Genomic DNA, 22,796 nt, shown 5'->3' with positions numbered 1-22,796 from the left:
ATCCGTCATGGAGAGAGGGAATCCCGGTCCTTCAACAGTGGCGGTGAGGGTCACCGCTCGACAACGCGTCCCTCCTTCTCTTGTGCCTGCGGTGGCAGAGCCAGCCGCGAGGGGAAGGGGAAGGGGGCGAGGCCGTTGGCGAGGCCGGGGCGCTCGGGGAAGAGGAGGACGGGGCAGTGTGTCGGCCTCGCCTCCGCCAGCAGCTCCTCCTTCAATGGAGGGCCATGTTGGGGATGACCCTTGTGAGTTCTTCGTCAGGCTGCGCCGGCCACCGCGCCGTCGCCTTCGTCTCCCGACTCCATTTGCACGGGAGATGGAGCTGGATCCGCCGGAATCGTTGCAGCTGCACATGAGGGGCTGCGGGATCAGTGGCACGCGGGTCCGCGTCGACTTCCCCGCCCCTCACGTGATGTATCTTTGTCGGGGATGGAAGACGTTTGCTCATATCCACCGCTTGACGGAGGGGCTCACTCTCCATTTTAAGCTGATGGAGGGTGGCCTTCTCTCCGTCAAGGTCTTCGGGTGCTTTGGGACCCGTGCAAGGTGCTGCGTGGAGAGCTCTTGTGATAGTGAAGACTCCTCCTCGGGCGGGAGTGACGAGGAGGACAGCGGCAGCGACGACGAGGGTAGTAGGCGGCAGGATGACGGGTCCGATTAGGTGTCGGGTGCCGCTCCGTGCGGCACCGGTGACCCCATCATCCGCGTCGCCGGCTCCCTGAACTTCTCGGGGTCGTCTCCTCGGGCGGATGGCATTGGGAGGCTGTGGAAGAGGAAGAGGGCTGGCGGCAAGGGCGTTAAGTCAGAGTACGCGGGCACCGACGCCTCCGACGCATGCTGACGTCCTGCCACCTCGTCTTCGAGCTCTGCTTCCGGCGCCGCCATCACCATCCAGCCTTTGGACGGCCACCAAGATGTTCTCTTGGTGTCTTCTGCCACTCGTAGCTCGCCTAGGCGCTCCTTTTGTCCCTTTCGCATCCTTGACCTGCCTCCTGAGGAGAGGGACAAGAAAGGGATTACGGCCACCTTATCTCTTTTTAGTTTGTAAGCCTTTGGGCCTTTGTTGAATTTAAAACTTGTAATCCCATCATTCATGTTTTTCATTCCCTATGGACTGTACCTGAGTGGAATGTTTTTTTAATGAAAAAGGGATGCTTGCCGGGTCATTTGTTTGCGGGTGGAACCCACGAACAAGGAGTAAATCATTGATATCTTCAAGATAAACATTTCCTTGCCCGGCAACAGGCCTTGCCGTCTCCCCACTTCGCTCGACCTTCCTCACGCCTTCGGCGGAGGCAGAGATGAGGCGGGTTCAGGCTCCTTGTTTCATCCTTTCGCTGCCGCGACTACAACCAAACTTGGCCCCAGGAACGAGCCCTAGGGCCTAGAGTTATGGGAGCACGGTAGCTTAGGGGAAAACGAGGTTTCACGTACCTCAGTCGATAATGGAATGCATGATAAGGGATGAAGAACTGATCTGAAGCTGCAGTCCCCGGCAACCCTGTTTCGCCGTGGGTGAATCTTTGCTCTTGCAGCCCCCGACAATACTGGCTTGCCGGGGGCTAGATGCTGGTCTGTTCCTCTTTTTTTCCTCTCCAAGTGGTTTGGCACGGATATCTGTGTGTCCTGTGAACCAAAGAAGACAAAAGAAAGACAAAGAGACGCACACTCGACCTCTAAGCTAGGGGTTAGTCACTGCTAAGCACTATCAACCCTAACCAAGGACGAGACTCGACCTAGCATGCATGCTATAACTTAGGGCGCCAGCGCTTCATTTACATATGCTCAGGGTCTGCGCCTGGCTTTGTATAGAGGGTTACATGCGTCATCGGCAAGGCTCGTACAAAAGGTGGCTTGCCGGGGGGCCCGACAAGCCGCGCCTCACGGGTAAAACTTGCGAAGATGCTCAATGTTCCAGGAGTTACTCACCGTAACGGCATCTTCGGTCTCCAGGCAGACTGCGCCGGGCCTAGTGACTCGTATTACCCGATAAGGGCCTTCCCACTTTGGCGTCAACTTGTTGGAATTCTTGGCCAATTGAACGCGCCGAAGAACAAGGTCGCCTTCCTCAAAGCTTCGGGCATGAACCTTGCGGCTATGGTAGCGGCGCAAGGCTTGCTGGTAGCACGCTGCTCTCACAGCCGCCCGAAGACGATCTTCCTCAAGGAGCGTTGCGTCATCTTGCCGCAATTGCTCTTGCTCAAGCTCGTCATAAGCGAGTACTCGAGGTGACCCGTATATGAGTTCCGTGGGGAGAACTGCTTCTGCCCCGTATACCAGGGCAAAGGGTGTCTAGCCGGTGGCTCGATTTGGTGTCGTTCTGATTGACCAAAGAACCACTGGCAATTCATCAATCCAGCGCCTTCCACTCTTGTGCAGTCTGTCAAAGGTCTTTGTCCTCAGGCCTCGCAGTACTTCGGCATTTGCCCTCTCAGCTTGACCATTGCTTCGTGGGTGAGCAACGGAAGCGAAACAGACCTTGCTGTCGAGGTCTTGAATATATTGCATGAAGGTGTGGCTTGTGAACTACGTGCCGTTGTCGGTGATAACCCTATTGGGTACACCAAAACGGCACACCAGTCCTTTGAAGAACTTGATGGCTGACTGTGTTGTGACCTTCCTCACTGCTTCCACTTCTGGCCACTTTGTGAACTTGTTGATTGCAATGTACAAGTACTCAAAGCCCCCAACAGCGCGGGGGAAAGGGCCCAGTAAGTCGAGCCCCCAGACCAAGAAAGGCCAAGAGAGAGGAATGGTTTGAAGGGCTTGAGCTGGATGATGAAGCTTCTTTGAATGGAACTGACACGCTTCACACCTTGTGACTAGTGTCGTCGCATCCTGGAGGGCGGTGGGCCAGAAGAAGCCTTGCCAAAACGCTTTGTCGGCAAGGGCCCTTGACCCGATGTGGGATGCACATATGCCTCCATGTATCTCCGCCAACAGCCCCAGTCCTTCCTCTCGAGGGATACACTTCAATTTCACGCCGTTCGGCCTCTTTCTGTACAGGACGCCATCGATGAACTGGTACATAGCAGAGCGACGGGCTACTTTTTCCGCTTCTTCCTGCTCCTCAGGAAGTTCCCCTGTTTGGAGGAATCGGACGGTATGCTGTGCCCACGCTGGAGCCTGGGGCTCGATGGCGAGGACTAAAGGCATTTCCTCCGCTATCGGAGCGGCTGTCTCCATGGCAAGAGCTTGATGCTCTGTCGGAGCTAGCCGTCCTGTGGCGGGCTCAGTGTCTCCGGCAACATCCTTGCCGGCGGCTCCGGGGAGCTCGGCAGAGAAGTACTTGCCGGACCCTATTTTTCTCCTCTTGTTCTGCTCTGTTGATGGATCAACGGATGGCTGAGTTAGCCAAAGCACAAAGGTACCTGGTTCCACAGGTAGCTTGAGGGCAACGCGTTTTGACAGGTAATCGGTGATACCATTCTCCGCTCGGGGAACATATTCTTCTTGTATATCGTCAAAATGCTCTTCCAACTTTCTCACTTCATCGACGTAGGCCTTCATCAACGGGCTCTGGTAATCCTTGTTGACTTGCTTGACGACAAGTTGCGAGTCGCCTCGGACGACGAGTTTCTTGATTCCGAGGTCCGCCGCGATCCTAAGACCGGCAAGCAGCCCTTCGTACTCAGCCGTATTGTTTGTTGACACCTCCCTAAGGAAGTGCATCTGGATCACGTACTTGAGGTGCTCTTCGGTGGGCGCGACAAGCAGTACGCTAGCCCCGGCGCCCTGTAAGGAGAAAGCTCCATCAAAGTACATGATCCAGTCGCAACTTGCCTCCTTGCCGGGGAGAGCAGTCTCTTGGGTTTCTTCATCAGGCGTCGCGGTCCATTCTGCAACGAACTCCGCCAGGACTCAGCTTTGAATCGTCGAGGAACTCTCAAACTTGAGGCCAAAGCTGGACAGTTCCAATGCCCACTCTACGATCCTTCCCGTTGCGTCTGGATTGTGCAATATCCGTTGCAGAGGGAGGCGAGTGACGACAGTGATTTCGTGCGCCTGGAAGTAGTGACACAGCTTCCTCGAGGCCATAAGAAGGCTGAAGAGCAGTTTCTGCACACCGGAGTACCTCGATCTAGCCCCCTGCAGGAGGGAACTAACAAAGTAGACCGGGTGCTACATCATTTTCTTCTTCGGTGGCACTTCAATTGGCTATGTCGTCTCGGCATCGGTGGCATCGGGCTCCGTCGCTGCTATTACCTCATCATCAATTTCTCTCTGCGCCACTAGTGCGGCACTGACCACCTGGTTCGTTGCCGCCAGGTACAGCAGCAACAGTTCCTGTGGCCTAGGCGCAACTAGTATTGGCGCGGAGGAGAGGTACCTCTTCAAATCTTGCAATGCTGCTTCGGCTTCTGGCGTCCACTCCATCGGGCCCGCCTTTTTCAAAATCTTGAAAAAGGGAAGGGCACGCTCGGCGGACTTGGAAATGAACCTGCTCATGGCGGCAACGCAACCAGCAAGCCGACGCACATCCTTGACTCGCTTGGGCGCTTCAATCTTCTCTATAGCTTTGATCTTGTCCGGATTGGCCTCTATCCCACGCTATGACACAAAGAACCCGAGAAGCTTGCCAGACGGGACGCCGAAGATGCACTTCTCAGGGTTCACATGTAGAAGACGCATTGGGAATAACTCCTAGGTCGGTAATGAACTCCTTCACCCAGATTGCTTCTTGTGCTGCCTCCGAGGCTGCCATGTACTCCGCTTCACATGTAGATCCCGCCACGACGCTTTGCTTGCAACTGCACCAGCTTACTGCCCCACCATTCAAAATATACACGTATCCGGTTTGTGACTTGGAGTCATCCAGATCTGTGTCGAAGCTAGCATTGACGTAACCCTTTACGACGAGATCTTCGTCACCTCCATAAATGAGAAACATATCCTTAGTCCTTTTTAGGTACTTCAGGATATTCTTGACCGCTGTCCAGTGTTCCATGCCGGGATTACTTTGGTACCTTCCTACCAAACTTACGACAAGGTTTACATCAGGTCTGGTACACAGCATGGCATACATGATAGACCCTATGGCCGAGGCATAGGGGACGACACTCATCTTTTCTCTATCTTCTGCCGTGGTCGGTCATTGAGCCGTGCTCAATCTCGTACCTTGCAATATAGGCAAGAACCCCTTCTTTGACTGATCCATATTGAACTTCTTCAATATCTTGTCAAGGTAGGTACTCTATGAAAGACCAATGAGGCGTCTCGATCTATCTCTATAGATCTTGATGCCTAATATGTAAGCAGCTTCTCCAAGATCCTTCATTAAAAAACACTTGTTCAAGTAGGCCTTTATGCTTTCCAAGAATTCTATATCATTTCCCATCAATATTATGTCATCCACATACAATATGAGAAATGCTACGGAGCTCCCACTCACTTTCTTGTAAACGCAGGCTTCTCCATAAGTCTGTGTAAACCCAAACGCTTTGATCATCTCATCAAAACGAATGTTCCAACTCCGAGATGCTTGCACCAGCCCATAGATTGAGCATTGGAGCTTGCACACCTTGTCAGCATTCTTAGGATCGACAAAACCTTCCGGCTGCATCATATACAATTCTTCCTTAAGGAAACCATTAAGGAATGCCGTTTTGACGTCCACTTGCCATATATCATAATCATAGAATGCGGCGATTGCTAACATGATTCGAACAGACTTCAGCTTCGCTACGAGTGAGAAAGTCTCATCGTAGTCAACCCCTTGAACTTGTCGATAACCCTTAGCGACAAGCCGAGCTTTATAGATGGTCACATTACCATCCGCGTCTGTCTTCTTCTTAAAGATCCATTTATTTTCTATGGCTCGCCGATCATCGGGCAAGTCAGTCAAAGTCCATACTTCGTTCTCATACATGGATCCTATCTCGGATTTCATGGCTTCCAGCCATTTGTCGGAATCTGGGCCCGCCATCGCTTCTTCATAGTTCGAAGGTTCACCATTGTCTAACAACATGATTTCCAGGACAGGGTTGCCGTACCACTCTGGTGCGGAACGTGTCCTTGTGGACCTACGAAGTTCAGTAGCAACTTGATCTGAAGTTTTCATGATCATCATCATTAACTTCCTCTCTAGTCGGTGCAGGCACCTCAGGAACATTTTCCTGAGCCGCGCCACTCTCCGGTTCAAGAGGCAATACTTCATCAAGTTCTACTTTCCTCCCACTTACTTCTTCCGAGAGAAACTCTTTCTCTAGAAAGGATCCATTCATGGCAACAAAGATCTTGCCTTCGGATCTGAGGTAGAAGGTATACCCAATAGTTTCTTTAGGGTATCCTATGAAGACGCATTTTTCTGATTTGGGTTTGAGCTTTTCAGGTTGAAGTTTCTTCACATAAGCATCGCATCCCCAAACTTTTAGAAATGACAGCTTAGGTTTCTTCCCAAACCATAATTCATACGGTGTTGTCTCAACAGATTTCGACGGAGCCCTATTTAAAGTGAATGCGGTAGTCTCTAAAGCATAGCCCCAAAATTACAACAGTAGATCGGTAAGAGACATCATAGATCGCACCATATCCAATAGAGTGTGATTACGACGTTCGAACACACCATTACGCTGAGGTGTTCCAGGCGGCGTGAGTTGTGAAACTATTCCACATTTCCTTGAGTGCGTGCCAAATTCGTGACTCAAATATTCTCCCCCACGATCTGATTGCAAGAACTTGATTTTCCTTTCACGTTGATTCTCAACCTCACTCTGAAATTCCTTGAACTTTTCAAAGGTCTCAGACTTGTGTTCCATTAAGTAGACATACCCATATCTACTCAAGTCATCAGTGAGGGTGAGAACATAACGATAGCCACCGCGAGCCTCAACACTCATTGGACCGCACACATCAGTATGTATGATTTCCAATAAGTTGGTTGCTCGCTCCATTGTTCTGGAGAACAGAGTCTTGGTCATTTTGCCCATGAGGCATGGTTCACACGTGTCAAATGATTCATAATCAAGAGACTCCAAAAGTCCATCTGCATGGAGTTTCTTCATGCGTTTGACACCAATGTGACCAAGGTGGCAGTGCCACAAGTATGTGGGACTATCATTATCAACCTTACATCTTTTGGTATTCACACTATGAATATGTGTAACATCACGTTCGAGATTAAATAAGAATAAACCATTGACCAGCGGGGCATGACCATAAAACATATCTCTCATATAAATAGAACAACCATTATTCTCGGCTTTAAATGAGTAGCCATCTCGTATTAAACGAGATCCTGATACAATGTTCATGCTCAAAGCTAGCACTAAATAACAATTATTGAGGTTTAAAACTAATCCCGAAGGTAAATGTAAAGGTAGCGTGCCGACGGCGATCACATCGACCTTGGAACCATTCCCGACGCGCATCGTCACCTCGTCCTTCGCCAGTCTCCGCTTATTCCGCAGCTCCTGTTTTGAGTTACAAATATGAGCAACCGCACCGGTATCAAATACCCAGGAGCTACTATGAGTACTGGTAAGGTACACATCAATAACATGTATATCACATATACCTTTGGTGTTGCCGGCCTTCTTGTCCGCTAAGTACTTGGGGTGGTTCCGCTTCCAGTGACCACTTCCCTTGCTATAAAAACACTCAGTCTCGGGCTTGGGTCCATTCTTTGGCTTCTTCCCGGCAGCTTGCTTACCGGGTGCGACAACTGTCAGGGCCCCGATTCTAAGTCACACCGATCTAGCCTGTAACACCTCATATCACTTTGCGGCCTCACACACGGTATTCCCACGGGTGTCGCCTTACCATGGACCGGGACCATTTGTGCCTTTTGGCTCACGTATATGATAGTGTCACTAGCATCCATATGACAGAGAACCCGGGCCGACATGACTAGTCGTGAACCCAAAGTGGCACTAACTTATGGGAACATGCATACATGAATCAACATAGAGCATGTCGGTTAGCAGCGTGTGAATCCGGGCTGTAGCACTAGGCTAACAGGACTCTGGGAACCCGGGCTGTAGCAGGCTAGGCAAGACTCCGGATGTCACCACGTGACATTTCCCCGAAGGGACAGACACATGAACAAAGTGAATCACATGCCGACCAGTCAAGTGTTCCGGAGCAGTAGTGCTGGGCTAGCAGGACTCCGGTGAACCGGGCTGTAGTGGACTACTATGGCTCATGGAAGCAAAAGACTACATTTCCCCATAAGAGAGGCTACTAAGGATAAACAACTAGGTTGCCGGATCCCACACATACCAAGCATTTCAATCATACACACAATATGCTCAATATGTGCAATACAACATGGCATCACAACAAGACTCTACGACTCAGAGTATTTATTCATTAGGCTCCAAGGAGCGAGATATTACAAACATGGGTCTCATGACCCAACATACAGAGCATACAAGCAACAAGAACATGCGGAAGCTTAACTTGTCTGAGTACAGACAACTACAAATGAAGAAGGCTCAAAAGCCTGACTATCTACAAGACCATCCCAAGGGTGCAAGATCGTAGCTGAGGTAACAAGCTAACCGTCGAAGTCCACGCGGAACTACTAGCGAGACTGAAGTCTCTCTCCAAAACATAAATTAAGCAAACGTGAGTACAAATGTACTCAACAAGACTTACATCAGAACTAACTACATATGCATCATTATGAACAAACGGATGGTGGGGTTTAACTACAGCAAGCCAGCTTTGACTCGGCTGCTATCCTGAACTACGACTGCAAGTAACTCTTTTGAGGTGGCGCACACGAGTCCACATATTCACCATATCAATACTCCACTATGGATCCGCTCCCGTCTCCCTGCGAGAATGCCATCCATAGCACTCACACTTATCTTGCGCATTTTAGAGTACCCACTTTCACTTGTCTATGAACTATGCAAGAGGTCCAAGTTTCCATATCCAAGGAATCCGGCTATTCGAATAGATAATGATAACCCTGCATGGGTGTACTTCTTCACACACGCTCTCGCCACTTATCACCCTGTACATGTCATGTACCTCGTCAACCTTCAAGCGGAAGCCGGGCGAGGGAGTTGGCCACGAGCTGACTAACCATACAAGTCTCTCGTCCAGGTTTATCGCCTATTCGGGTTCCATCCGCAAGGAGATCCGGCCGGGGTGTCGCTCACGGCCCCAAACGATGTGAGCAGGGTTCCCAAGCCCACCATCCGGGTGCCACTTGGTACACCATGCCACTGTGCCTAGTCTATCCCAAGCCCACTTGTATCGGGTGCCATTTGGTAGACTTTTAACACTATCTACAAACACCAGAAACTAGTTGCAACTCCTGGACAAAGATCGGGTTGATTAATAAGCCGAGAGGGGCCGAGTTACCGGAACCCAATGTGTGGTAGTAACTGTTCATGGATCACAAACACAGAACTCAGTTCCTGAGAACGGCTGCAATGAGACAACCCACCATGTACTCCTACATGGCCTCTCACCGCTACCTTTACCAAATCGTGTGCACACACTTAGCTCACACACAGTAGGACATGTTCACCATGTTCCAATTCATTCCCGATGAATCAGACCTGACTCAACTCTAAGCAATAGCAGGCATGACAAACAAGCATGAATGAGTAGGCACATCAGGGCTCAAACAATTCCTACTCATGCTAGTGGGTTTCATCTATTTACCATGGCAATGACAGGTCATTCATGGGAAAGGGGTTCAACTACCGCATCATGTAACAGTTGAATCGTTGTTGTCCTAATGCAGTAAAAAAGAGCAGGAGCGAGAGAGTGGGATTGTATCAGAATGAACAAGGGGGTTTTGCTTGCCTGGCACTTCTGAAGATATTATAGCTCTTCATCGGTGTCATTGAACTCATCATCGGAAGCACGTCTATCGAGAGGGGATGAATACCGGCAACAGAGAGGGAGAGCACAATCAATGCAATGCAACAATATGATGCATAATCATGACATGGCAATATGCTGTGATTTGGGCTAATGCAACAGAAAGTCATTTTAATTGAAGTGGAATTCAAAACTATATCAAATTCCAACTCCAAACCTATTATGAAATTTGCCCTAATGATGTTTCATCCTAAACACTAAGGTTAACTTGCTCAAACATGCATGAAAATGGTACAGATGGATTCCTTGAATTTTTCTGATAATTTTTCATATATAATTTATTTCATTTTGAGCTATAGATTAATTTCTATGATTTTTCAAAGTTTTGGATATTTTCTGAAAATAATAAATCATTTAAGATTTATTTAAATTCCAGAAAGGAATTATTGCGTCAGCATGACCTCACAGTGACGTCAGCAGGTCAACGACTCGGTCCAGGTCAAACCTGACGCGCGGGACCCACATGTCAGTGTCACAGTGGCTAAACTAGTTAACTAAACTACCCGGGTTTAATTGACATGTGGGGCCCACTGTCAGTGGCACGGGTCGGTGATTAGTGGCTAATTCAGCCAGCCACGTCAGCACAGCCGGGAAGAGGCCGCCGGCGACCATCCAGCGCGGCGGAGACACGCTGGAATCGTGATGCGGCATCAGCTGGACGTGCCGAGGGGATGTGCGAGGAGCTCCTACTCGTCCGCATCCATTGGACCGGACGAGAGGCTGCTGGGTGGCCGGGAGCAGCGTCGGCGGCGAGCGAGGCAGTGGCCGGAGCTCGGACCTCGGCGAAAAAGGCGTTGCAACGCACGGCAGGAGCAACTGGAGGGGTTTTTGGGCTTCTGGTATTGCGCTGAGCACAGCTGTGCGCCTAGTTGTAGCTCTAGGTGACGGTGGCCACGGCGACAACGTGGCCGGCGGAGCCAAGCTCGCGGCTTCGGTGGAATCGGCGGCTACAGGACATGACTGAGCTCGCGGAGGAGGAGCAAAGATGCAGCAGCTCACAGCGAGTTGAATGAAGGCCTATGCGTGCTCGGGGAGGGGTTGGTGACGACGGGAGGTCGATGGCGATCTCCGGCGGTAGAGGAGGAAGAAGACGATGGCAATGGCGATGCAGGCCGTCCAGGCTTGGTTCCTTCGTCTTGGAGAAATGGCACGAGGATTCAGAGCTTGGGGGCACGACCGGAGGGCGAGGGGACGACTGTGGCTACGCATACGCGAGACAGTGGCCGGCGGTTGCTCTCGGATGGAGCTCGGGGAGGAGCTAGGGGGTGAGGGGGAGACCAGAGAGATGGGGGAGTGAGGGAGGAGGTCCGCGGGGCATCTCCAGGCGCGTCGGATGGGCTCGGGGGCGCCTCCGTGGCAAGCAGGAGGTGGAGCTCCTGTGTGCGCTGCTGCTGGCACGCAGCTGCTTTGGGGCGAGGGGAGGAAGACGACGGCAGGGTGCTGGTGGGCTGGGCCGCCTACTTGGGCTGCCAGGTAAGTGGCTAGGTAGGTTCAGGTAAGTGGCCTAGTGGCCTTCCCTCTTTTATTTGTTTCTATTTTTCTATTTTCTATAATTTGTTTGATTTGATTTGAAGCATCAAATCATTTATAACTTTCTGTAAATTTTTATGTGATCTCAGGAAACTTGTCCAAGGCCACATGCAAACTTACAAAATTATTTGAACTTTATCTCTTATACAACAGAAATAAGTCCAACTCAAAGATGTTATTAATTTAATTCAAAGGCCCAAAATAATTATTTTAAAGCCTCCAAAAATATTGGTTTGAATTTTATTCTTGCCAATATTTTTCAAGGTTTAACAGGAACATTTTCTTCGGATTTTTTGAGAAGATTTTAATGTTGATCATTTTTAAAAGGTTTCTAAGGCTTTGAAAATTCCTCAATTCAAATTTCATTTGAATTTAAACATGATGCAACACATGACTAGCTAGCTCAGAGCATACTAGAACTAGGGATGTGACAACTCACCCCCACTAAAACAAGAATCTCATCCCGAGATTCAGGACGTGAGGTAAGAAGACAGAGGGGACACAGAACTGACACAGTCTTCACGATCCATGTTGCACTTCATAAGAACGTTGATTCGATCATCATCTTTGATTATGACATCCTTTCCTTCGAGAACTTCATCCAACATGGCGACAAGAGAGCAAGACAACCTCACAAGAATGGATCGTCGATCTTAATGAACACAAGATCAACTCACGGAATGAGACGTAGAAACATCCCTTGAGCTAAGACGCAAAACGCACATCAGAGATGATGGGTGAGAAACATATGACAAAGGTTCAAATTGGTAGGTGACAATTCCATGCTGGAGTAGGATAGTGCATGGCAAGGTAGTGAGGAGATGATTGCCATGATTCCATAACGGGACACCTCGAGGAAGGTGACACATAGAATTATTCTCTTAAGTGGAAAAAAGAATTACTTTTGATACAAAGATCATTGAAACTCTTTATACCAGCCTAAGGCAAATCACAACAATCGTTTGGCGGGGTAAGAAGGGATGGCATACCCAGACTAGAATGGATGATGTGGACTACTTTGTTGAAGACAACGCAAGGGATGATTTTTGCTTATCATCGGAAATGGATGGAACTCATGGTAAGTCCACTTTTGAAGATGATATTGGACAGCAACTACCGAGAAGGGCAGCCCATGGGGAATTGGCACAATGGCGGTGCAAGCTGGAAAAAAATGCAACTGTTGGGAATGTTCCAACCATCATATCTGCCTGAGATTCAGATCCGATTGTTGATAGGATACTTCAGACTCAGCATGTCCGAAAAGAAAGTTTGCAACACAAGTCGATGAGATGGCGTTGCAAGATTCTCAGGAAATGAACTGCCATAGCAAGCTCCAAAACATGAGCTGGTTCTGCTACAAACCTATGAACACGCTGTCCAAGACAAGCATGATCACATAGTAGTCTTACAATAAAACACTACCGGGTTCAGATGGGGAGCCATCATTGAAATAACGAAGTCTTGTGCATGTCCGTCTGGGCCCTTCGGGAATAGCATTTAAACTTCTTATCCTTGAACAAATCAATCAGTGGCTTCGTGTGCTAGGGATACATATAGAATGAAGGCTGCAAGTCTCCAAGACATAGAATACTTCGCACGTATGCATGACTGATTTGGGATGATTCCAGAGGAAGCAACATTGACTTTCACGAATTCACGGCGGCAACTTGCATCAAATGAACATGAATTAGAGGAAGTCACTTCTTTCCTCTGAACATATACTTCATGAGAAGGACATGAAGATAATGCTTATAAAAGTTTCCAACACTAACTTAGATGTTCAACATGAACCATGGACAAGATGAAAATATTGTCAATGGGCTCAACAACAATCCATCCAGGCTTACATATAGATGGAATTCCACAATTTAGTGAACACGGTGATAGGCTTGGTCAGACCAAAGGATATAACGGTGTATGCTCGAGGAAACAACCACGAGTAAGACAGCATTACGAACATCGTTGGTACTGATTTGATTTGACGATAGCCCACACTCAAATCAAAATTCGGACAAGACAATAGATCCAACAATTTGGCACGAGGAGCAATCGATGAAAGATGTCTTCCTTTAATACACACACACAAATAGATACCCCTTAACATGAACTAAGTCAGACAAGCTTTTAGCTTCCAACTCTCCAAGTTGTTGTTTAGCCTATCCAACTAGCTCAGGGGTATTCAACACAGATTCTTGGAGAATGAGAGGTTTATAAGAAAACCAACTTGATCACGAGCTCAACATAACGACCAGGGGACAACCTGGTGATACTTCCGAGAGGATATTCAGAAAATCATGAACCACCAATATGTTATTAAGATCAGGAGCATTAAGGCAAGAATGATGTGATCAAAAGAGCGAGGGATTGACATAATCCAAACTCATTGATCGAGGAGTGCACCAGGAAAATGGACTAGGTAGCACAATCTATCTTAGAATGATGATTCAATAACCAGCACACTAAGAATGGGATTATTGTCCATTAACTACCAAGCAACACGGTAGCTAGGATTATTGATTTCACACACCATGGTTCACTTGTCGGCATTCCGGTTGCCATAACATGGGTACCGAGAAATGAACAATGATAGCGAGAAGTATCATTGCGCCAAGAATTCGTAAGAGGTGGTGCAATTCCTATGATATTCTTGACAAAAGAAGTAATACTCCAGGGTAGAACAGAACAAAAAGTGGATTGGCATTTTGATCTGTGGAATACAACTACTTTGACCCAATCCTAGAAATGGATGAGGTACTGGAGTTTGTTTCTCCTAGTCATTCCGGAATAGAATGGCTTGACGGACCATAAGAATAATAGGCATCGATAACACGAATGCACAACTACTCTTGACCAACAATTGACAGACGAAGGTCAGAAACAACTAAGGAGAACAACTGAAAGGAACATATCACTTTCTGAGTTGTGGATGCATAGGTTAGTATGTCGAGCAAAGCTCAACATTTCTTCCGGACAACCCATGCAGAAGAGGAAGTATTGGCAGAGTCACCAATATAGGATGGAGAACTCATCAAGAGCACTCTAGTTGTGATCTTTTGGTTCAAAGAACTTCTGCCATAAGCAGTTCATGGTATTTGGAAGAAGGAAATACCACGGACCTCGAGGATTATCGCAAAGGTTACTAATATCTTAAAGGAACTAGCAACACTATCAACACGAGGTAGGTAGAGTGAATCTTGGGCTTAAGAACCCAGAGATAGAAGGCCTACTAACTAAATGGCATCATGGGATGCTTTCGAGAATGCTGGCCAGAATCATCACACTGGGGATACGAAAGCATTGCCAAATTACTGAGTGGTTCTCGACACCTAGGGTCATAATAATAACTCCAACATACACATCAAGTCAACAGAGTACCTCAACACACCGATTAGTGTGCTTAATCCGGCCCAAAAATACAATGGGAACATGGAGGAAAGATTTGCATGTGCATCAGACTATTTAGAAACCTGGGATGACTCGGATAGCATAACGGCTGTAAATGCTCAAAAAGATTTGAGACATCCTGCAATGGTGGCATAACCACTTAACATCGCAATATCAAGTTTCCAAGTCCGACTAACAACACACTGGAGTAGTAGAAACTGGACTGAGGCTTAAATCCAACAATCCTAGGCAACTATGGTTTAGTAACACGTCATCCTGAGAGATAGAAGAGAAGCCTAGTTCTTAACCCCGTAGAAAAGATAAGATGACTCAGATCAGAAGGTCATGAGGATAAGGAGTAAAAAGAGCCTTACGTTCCCTTCCACAATCAATTCCCTTATATAACTAAAGCATTTCTAGACACGACTTCGACCAGCTTGGCTTGGTAAACCTATATGCAGTCAGGCTCTGATACCAAAGCTGTCAGGACCCCGATTCTAAGTCACACCGATCTAGCCTATAACACCTCATATCACTTTGCAGCCTCACGCACGGTATTCCCACGGGTGTCGCCTTACCATGGACCTGGACCATTTGCGCCTTTTCGCTCACGTATATGATAGTGTCGCTAGCATCCATATGATAGAGAACCCGGGCCGACATGACTAGTCGTGAACCCAAAGTGGCACTAACTTACGGGAACATGCATACATGAATCAACATCGAGCATGTCGGTCAGCAGCGTGTGAATCCGGGCTGTAGCACTGGGCTAACAGGACTCCGGGAACCCAGGCTGTAGCAGGCTAGGCAGGACTCCGGATGTCACCGCGTGACATTTCCCCGAAGGGTCAGACACAGGAACGAAGTGAATCACATGCCGACCAGTCAAGTGTTCCGGAGCAGTAGTGCTGGGCTAGCAGGACTCCGGTGAACCGGGCTGTAGCGGACTACTATGGCTCATGGAAGCACAATACTACATTTCCCCATAAGAGAGGCTACTAAGGATAAACAACTAGGTTGTCGGATCCCAGACATACCAATCATTTCAATCATACACACAATATGCTCAATATGTGCAATACAACATGGCATCACAACAAGACTCTACGACTTAGAGTATTTATTCATTAGGCTCCGAGGAGCGAGATATTACAAACATGGGTCTCATGACCCAACATACAGAGCATACAAGCAACAAGCACATGCGGAAGCTTAACTTGTCTGAGTACAGACAACTACAAATGAAGAAGGCTCAGAAGCCTGACTATCTACAAGACCCTGTCAAGGGTACAAGATCATAGCTGAGGTAACAAGCTAATCGTCGAAGTCCACGCGGAACTACTAGCGAGACTGAAGTCTCTCTCCAAAACATAAATTAAGCAAACGTGAGTACAAATGTACTCAGCAAGACCTACATCAGAACTAACTACATATGCATCATTATCAACAAAGGGATGGTGGGGTTTAACTGCAGCAAGCCAGTTTTGACTCGGTGGCTATCCTGAACTACGACTGCAAGTAACTCTTTTGAGGTGGCGCACACGAGTCCACATATTCACCATATCAATACTCCACTATGGATCCGCTCCCGTCTCCCTGCGAGAACGCCATCCATAGCACTCACACTTATCTTGCGCATTTTAGAGTATCCACTTTCACTTGTCTATGAACTATGCAAGGGGTCCAAGTTTCCATATCCGAGGAATTTGGCTATTCAAATAGATAATGATAACCCTACAGGGGTGTACTTCTTCACACACACTCTCGCCACTTATCGCACTGTACATGTCATGTACCTCGGCAACCTTCAAGCGGAAGCCGGGCGAGGGAGTCGGCCACAACCCGACTAACCATACAAGTCTCTCGTCTAGGTTTATCGCCTATTCGGGTTCCATCCACAAGGAGATCCGACCGGGGTGTCGCTCACGGCCCCAAACGATGTGAGCAGGGTTCCCAAGCCCACCATCCGGGTGCCTTGGTACACCGTGCCACTGTGCCTAGTCTGTCCCAAGCCCACTTGTACCGGGTGCCACTTGGTAGACTACTAACACTGCCTACAAACACCAGAAACTAGTTGCAACTCCTGGACAGAGATCGGGTTGATTAATAAGCCGAGAGGGGCCGAGTTACCGGAACTCAATGTGTGGTAGTAACTGTTCATGGATCACAAACACAGAACTCAGTTCCTGAGAACGGCTGCAATGAGACAACCCACCATGTACTCCTACATGGCCTCTCACCGCTACCTTTACCAAATCGTGTTCACACACTTAGCTCACACACAGTAGGACATGTTCACCATGTTCTAATTCATTCCCGATGAATCAGACCTGACTCAACTCTAAGCAATAGCAGGCATGATAAACAAGCATGAATGAGTAGACACATTAGGGCTCAAACAATTCCTACTCATGCTAGTGGGGTTCATCTATTTACTGTGGCAATGACAGGTCATGCATGGGAAAGGGGTTCAACTACCGCATCATGTAACAGTTGAATCGTTGTTGTCCTAATGCAGTAAAAAAGAGCAGGAGCGAGAGAGTGGGATTGTATCGGAATGAACAAGGGGATTTTGCTTGCCTAGCACTTCTGAAGATATTATAGCTCTTCATCGATGTCATTGAACTCATCGTCGGAAGCACGTCTATCAAGAGGATACCGGCAACAGAGAGGGAGAGCACAATCAATGCAATGCAACAATATGATGCGTGATCATGACATGGCAATATGCTGTGATTTGGGCTAATGCAACAGAAAGTCATTTTAATTGAAGTGGAATTCAAAACTATATCAAATTCCAACTCCAAACCTATTATGAAATTTGCCCTAATCATGTTTCATCCTAAACAGTGAGGTTAACTTGCTCAAACATGCATGAAAATGGTACAAATGGATTCCTAGAATTTTTCTGATAATTTTTCATATATAATTTATTTCATTTGGAGCTATAGATTAATTTCTATGATTTTTCAAAGTTTTGGATATTTTCTGAAAATAATAAAGCATTTAAGATTTATTTAAATTCCAGAAAGGAATTATTGCATCAGCATGACCTCACAGTGACGTCAGAAGGTCAACGGCTAGGTCCAGGTCAAACCTGACGCGCGGGACCCACATGTCAGTGTCACAGTGGCTAAACTAGTTAACTAAACTGCCCGGGTTTAATTAACATGCAGGGACCACTGTCAGTGGCACGGGTCAGTGATTAGTGGCTAATTAAGCCAGCCACGTCAGCACAGCCGGGAAGATGCCGCCGGCGACCATCCGGCGCGGCGGAGACACGCCGGAATCGCGATGCGGCGTCGGCTGGACGTGCCGAGGGAATGTGCGAGGAGCTCCTGCTCGTCCGCATCCATTGGACCGGACGAGAGGCTGCGGGGTGGTCGGGAGCAGCGTTGGCGGCGAGCGAGGCGGTGGCCGGAGCTCGGACCTCGGCGAAAAAGGCGTTGCAGCGCACGGCAGGAGCAACTAGAGGGGGTTTTGGGCTTCTGCTATTGCGCTGAGAACAGCTGTGCGCTCGGTTGTAGCTCTAGGTGACGGTGGCCACGGCGGCAACATGGCCGGCGGAGCCAAGCTCGCGGCTCCTATGGAATCGGCGGCTACATGACAGGAATGAGCTCGCGGAGGAGGGGGAAAGACGCAGCAGCTCACAGCGAGCTAAACAAAGGCCTCGGCGTGCTCGGGGAGGGGTTGGTGACGATGGAAGGTCGGTCGTGATCTCCAGCGGCAGAGGAGGAAGAAGACGATGGCAATGGTGATGCAGGCCGTCCGGGCTTGGTTCCTTCATCTTGGAGAAACGGCGCGGGGATTCAGAGCTCGGGGGCACAACCGGAGGGCGAGGGGACGACTGTGGCTGCGCGTACGCGAGACGGCGGCCGGAGGTTGCTCTCGGATGGAGCTCAGGGAGGAGCTAGGGGGTGAGGGAGAGACCAGAGAGATGGGGGAGTGAGGGAGGAGGTCCATGGGGCTTCTCCAGGTGCGTCGGATGGGCTCGGGGGGCGCCTCCGTGGCAAGCAGGAGGTGGAGCTCCTGTGTGCGCTGCTGTTGGCACGCAGCTGCTTCGGGGCAAGGGGAGGAAGACGACGGCAGGGTGCTGGTGGGCTGGGCCGCCTACTTGGGCTGCCAGGTAAGTGCCCAGGTAGGTTCAGGTAAGTGGCCCAGTGGCCTTCACTCTTTTATTTGTTTCTGTTTTTCTATTTTCTGTAATTTGTTTGATTTGATTTGAAGCATCAAATCATTTAGAACTTTCTGTAATTTTTTATGTGAGCTCAGGAAACTTGTCCAAGGCCACATGCAAACTTACAAAATTATTTGAACTTTATCTCTTATACAACAGAAATAACTCCAACTCAAATATGTTATTAATTTAATTCAAAGGCCCAAAATAATTATTTTAAAGCCTCCAAAAATATTGGTTTGAATTTTATTCTTGCCAATATTTTTCAAGGTTTAACAGGAACATTTTCTTGGGCTTCTTTGAGAAGATTTTAATGTTGATCATTTTTAAAAGGTTTCTAAGGCTTTGAAAATTCCTCAATTCAAATTTCATTTGAATTTAAACATGATACAACACATGACTAGCTAGCTCAGAGCATACTAGAACTAGGGATGTGACAGCAACCCCCTTGCCGTCCTTCTTGAAATTCTTTTTACCCTTGCCTTTCTTGAACTTAGTGGTTTTATTCACCATCAACACTTGATGTTCCTTTTTGATTTCAACCTCCGCTGATTTCAGCATCGAATATACCTCAGGAATGGTCTTTTCCATCCCCTGCATATTGAAGTTCATCACAAAGCTCTTGTAGCTAGGTGGGAGCGACTTAAGGATTCTGTCAACGACCACATCATCCGGGAGATTAACTCCCAGCTGACACAAGCGGTTGTGCAACCCAGACATTTTGAGTATGTGCTCGCTGACGGAACTATTCTCCTCCATCTTACAACTATAGAACTTGTCGGAGACTTCATATCTCTCGACCCGGGCATGAGCTTGGAAAACTATTTTCAGCTCTTGGAACATCTCATATGCTCCGTGTTGCTCAAAACGCTTCTGGAGCCCCAGTTCTAAGCTGTAAAGCATGCCGCACTGAACCAGGGATGTAACACCCTCGATGCGACTATATCTCCCATGTGTCGAGGCACGACTTAGAGGCATAATCGCATTGAAGGCATATGTCGCAAGTAAGGTAATCTTTACAACATCCCATGTAATATAATAATAAAGGGGCGATAACATAGTTGGCTTACACTCGCCACGTCAATCAAGGTACATAAATAACATTACATCATCCAAACACTCATGGCCCGACTATGGTGCCAAAATAAAAGATAACCCAACATGCGACACGGTCCCGATCACCCCCAACTGGGCACCACTATTGATCATCAGGAAAGGAAACATAGTAACGTTGAGAGTCCTCGTCGAACTCCCACTTGAGCTCGAGCGCGTCACCTGGAGCGGAATCATCAGGCCCTGCATCTGGTGTAATAGTAATCTGTGAGCCACAGGGACTCAGCAATCTCGCATCCTCGCGATCAAGACTATTTAAGCTTATAGGTAAGGCAAGGTAAAAATATAAGTGGAGCTGCAGCAAGCGACTAGCATATATGGTGGCTAACCTGTTCGCAAAAGAGAGCGAGAAGAGGAGGCAAAGCGCGAGCGAGAAACTAGAGGACAACCTGCGCAAGCATTACTCCAATACCGTGTCCACTTCCCGGACTCCGCCGAGAAGAGGCCATCACGGTAACACACACCGTTGTTTCATTTTAATTAAGTTAAGGTTCAAGTTATCTACAACTGGACATTAACAAATTCCCATCTGCCCATGACCGCGGGCACGGCTTTCGAAAGTTCAAATCCCTGCAGGGGAGTCCCAACTTAGCCCATGACAAGCTCTCACGGTCAACGAAGGAATAGACCTCCTCCCGAGACGTTCCGATCCGACTCGGTACCTCGGTTCTTCAAGACACTTTGACAGGTTAAAACAAGACCAGCAACACCGCCCAAATGTGCCGACAAATCCCGATAGGAGCTGCACATATCTCGTTCTCAGGGCACACTCAGATGAGACTAGCTACGAGTAAAACCAACCCTCAAGTTTCCCCAAGGTGGCCCCGCGGGCAGCTCAGTCGGACCAACACTCAGAGGAGCACTGGCCCGGGGGGGTTAAAATAAGATGATCCTCGGGCTCCAGAAACCCAAGGGAAAAAGGGGCTAGGTGGAAAATGGTAAAACCAAGGTTGGGCATTGCTGGAAAAGCTTTAATCAAGGTGAACTATCAAGGGGTTCCTATTATAACCCAACCGCGTAAGGAACGCAAAATCCGGGAACATAACACCGATATGACGGAAACTAGGGCGGCAAGAGTGGAACAAAACACTAGGCAAGAGGCCGAGCCTTCCACCCTTTACCAAGTATATAGATGCATTAAGATAACAAGATAATATAATGATATCCCAACAAGTAAATAAATGTTCCAACAAGGAACGGCCTCCAATCTTCACCTGCAACTAGCAACGCTATAAGAGGGCTGAGCAAAGCGGTAACATAGCCAATCAACGGTTTGCTAGGACAAGGTGGGTTAGAGGTTTGACATGGCAATTTGGGAGGCTTGAAAACAAGTGGTAGGCATCGTAGCATTGGCATAGCAAAAGAGCGAGCATCTAGCAAAGCAAAGATAGTAGTGATTTCGAGGGTATGATCATCTTGCCTGCAAAGTTGTCAGAGTTGACTGGATCCTCGAAAGCAAACTCAACGGGCTCCTCGTTAGCGAACTCTTCTCCCGGCTCTACCCAAACAAGACAAACAAGCAACAAGCACACAATCAACCACGTGCAAAGCTCAAACAATATGATGCAAGGATGATATGCTATGCGGGATGCATATGCAAGATTTGACAAGGAATGCATGAATCTGGCCTCAACTTGTGAATCCAAGTATTCCACTGGAAAGATGAGATGAAATCGCTTGAAAACGATATAAAGAACGCCGGAATCGGAGTTACGGTTTGGAAATGGCAAGCAAAACAAGTATGACACCGGTCTGCGATTTACAGCAAGTAGCCATCTAAATGCAATGAGATTAACATGCTACAGAACCCAAACATGACAACAAAATACATGGCAGGGATGCACTCAAGATGCTTAACAAAAGTCTAGCACTGAGCTACGGCCAAATCATCCATTAACAGGTTCAAACAAGCATGGAAAAAATGCATATGGCAAACAGATCTCAGACTTGGTGAAATTAACACTTGTCTGGAATTTCAGATCAGGTAGCACTCTTCGGAGCACCAAAACTACATGCTACAGGACCTGAACATGGCAAAGTAAAGCATGGCATGGAGCTACTCAAAGATCTTAACAAAAGTCCCTTGGTGACCTTGAGCCAAAAGGGATCAGAAAATACAATTGCAAGCATGTGAACATGGCAAAAACATAATCAGATCACAGACTTAGTGAAAACTGGAGCATGCTGAAAACATAATCAGATCACAGACTTTGCAAGCATGTGCTAGTCACCACACACATCACAAAAATACATGGATTGCACCTCTGGAAAGATGGCAAAACCCTTAAAAAAACATATGTAGAGCTCATGGGCATATCATGCACACAATAATCATAGCAAAAATGACAAATATGCAAATGGAGTAGCAGATCTGACAATTATCTCAAGTAGCCCTCTTCTAACAGAATTTCGGGCATCAAGATGAACTCAAATGAAAATGATGCAACGGAATGAAATGATGTACTCTCTGAGATAAACATTTTGATATGCTATATGCCAAAAACAGAGTTACGGATGCAAAGTTATGGCATGATGAACAGGAGCACATGGATTAGGGTTAGGGATAAAAGTCAACCCGAGATCCAGATCTGGATCGGGCAGTTACTGTAGCGGCGCGCTTCCCGAAGCTCGCCGGCCAAAGTTGGCGTGGAGGAGGCCGGCGACGAGGGGAGGAGGAGGTCGGCGGGGTCGGACGTCGAGGAGGCGGCGGACGACGGTGGGCGGCGCACGGCGGCCGGGCGGCGCGCCGGAG

Source organism: Triticum aestivum, chromosome 7A (assembly GCF_018294505.1).
Source record: "Triticum aestivum cultivar Chinese Spring chromosome 7A, IWGSC CS RefSeq v2.1, whole genome shotgun sequence".
Taxonomy (NCBI): Eukaryota; Viridiplantae; Streptophyta; class Magnoliopsida; order Poales; family Poaceae; genus Triticum; species Triticum aestivum.
The sequence above is the reverse complement of the archived record's forward strand: the minus strand, read 5'-3'. Positions refer to the sequence as shown.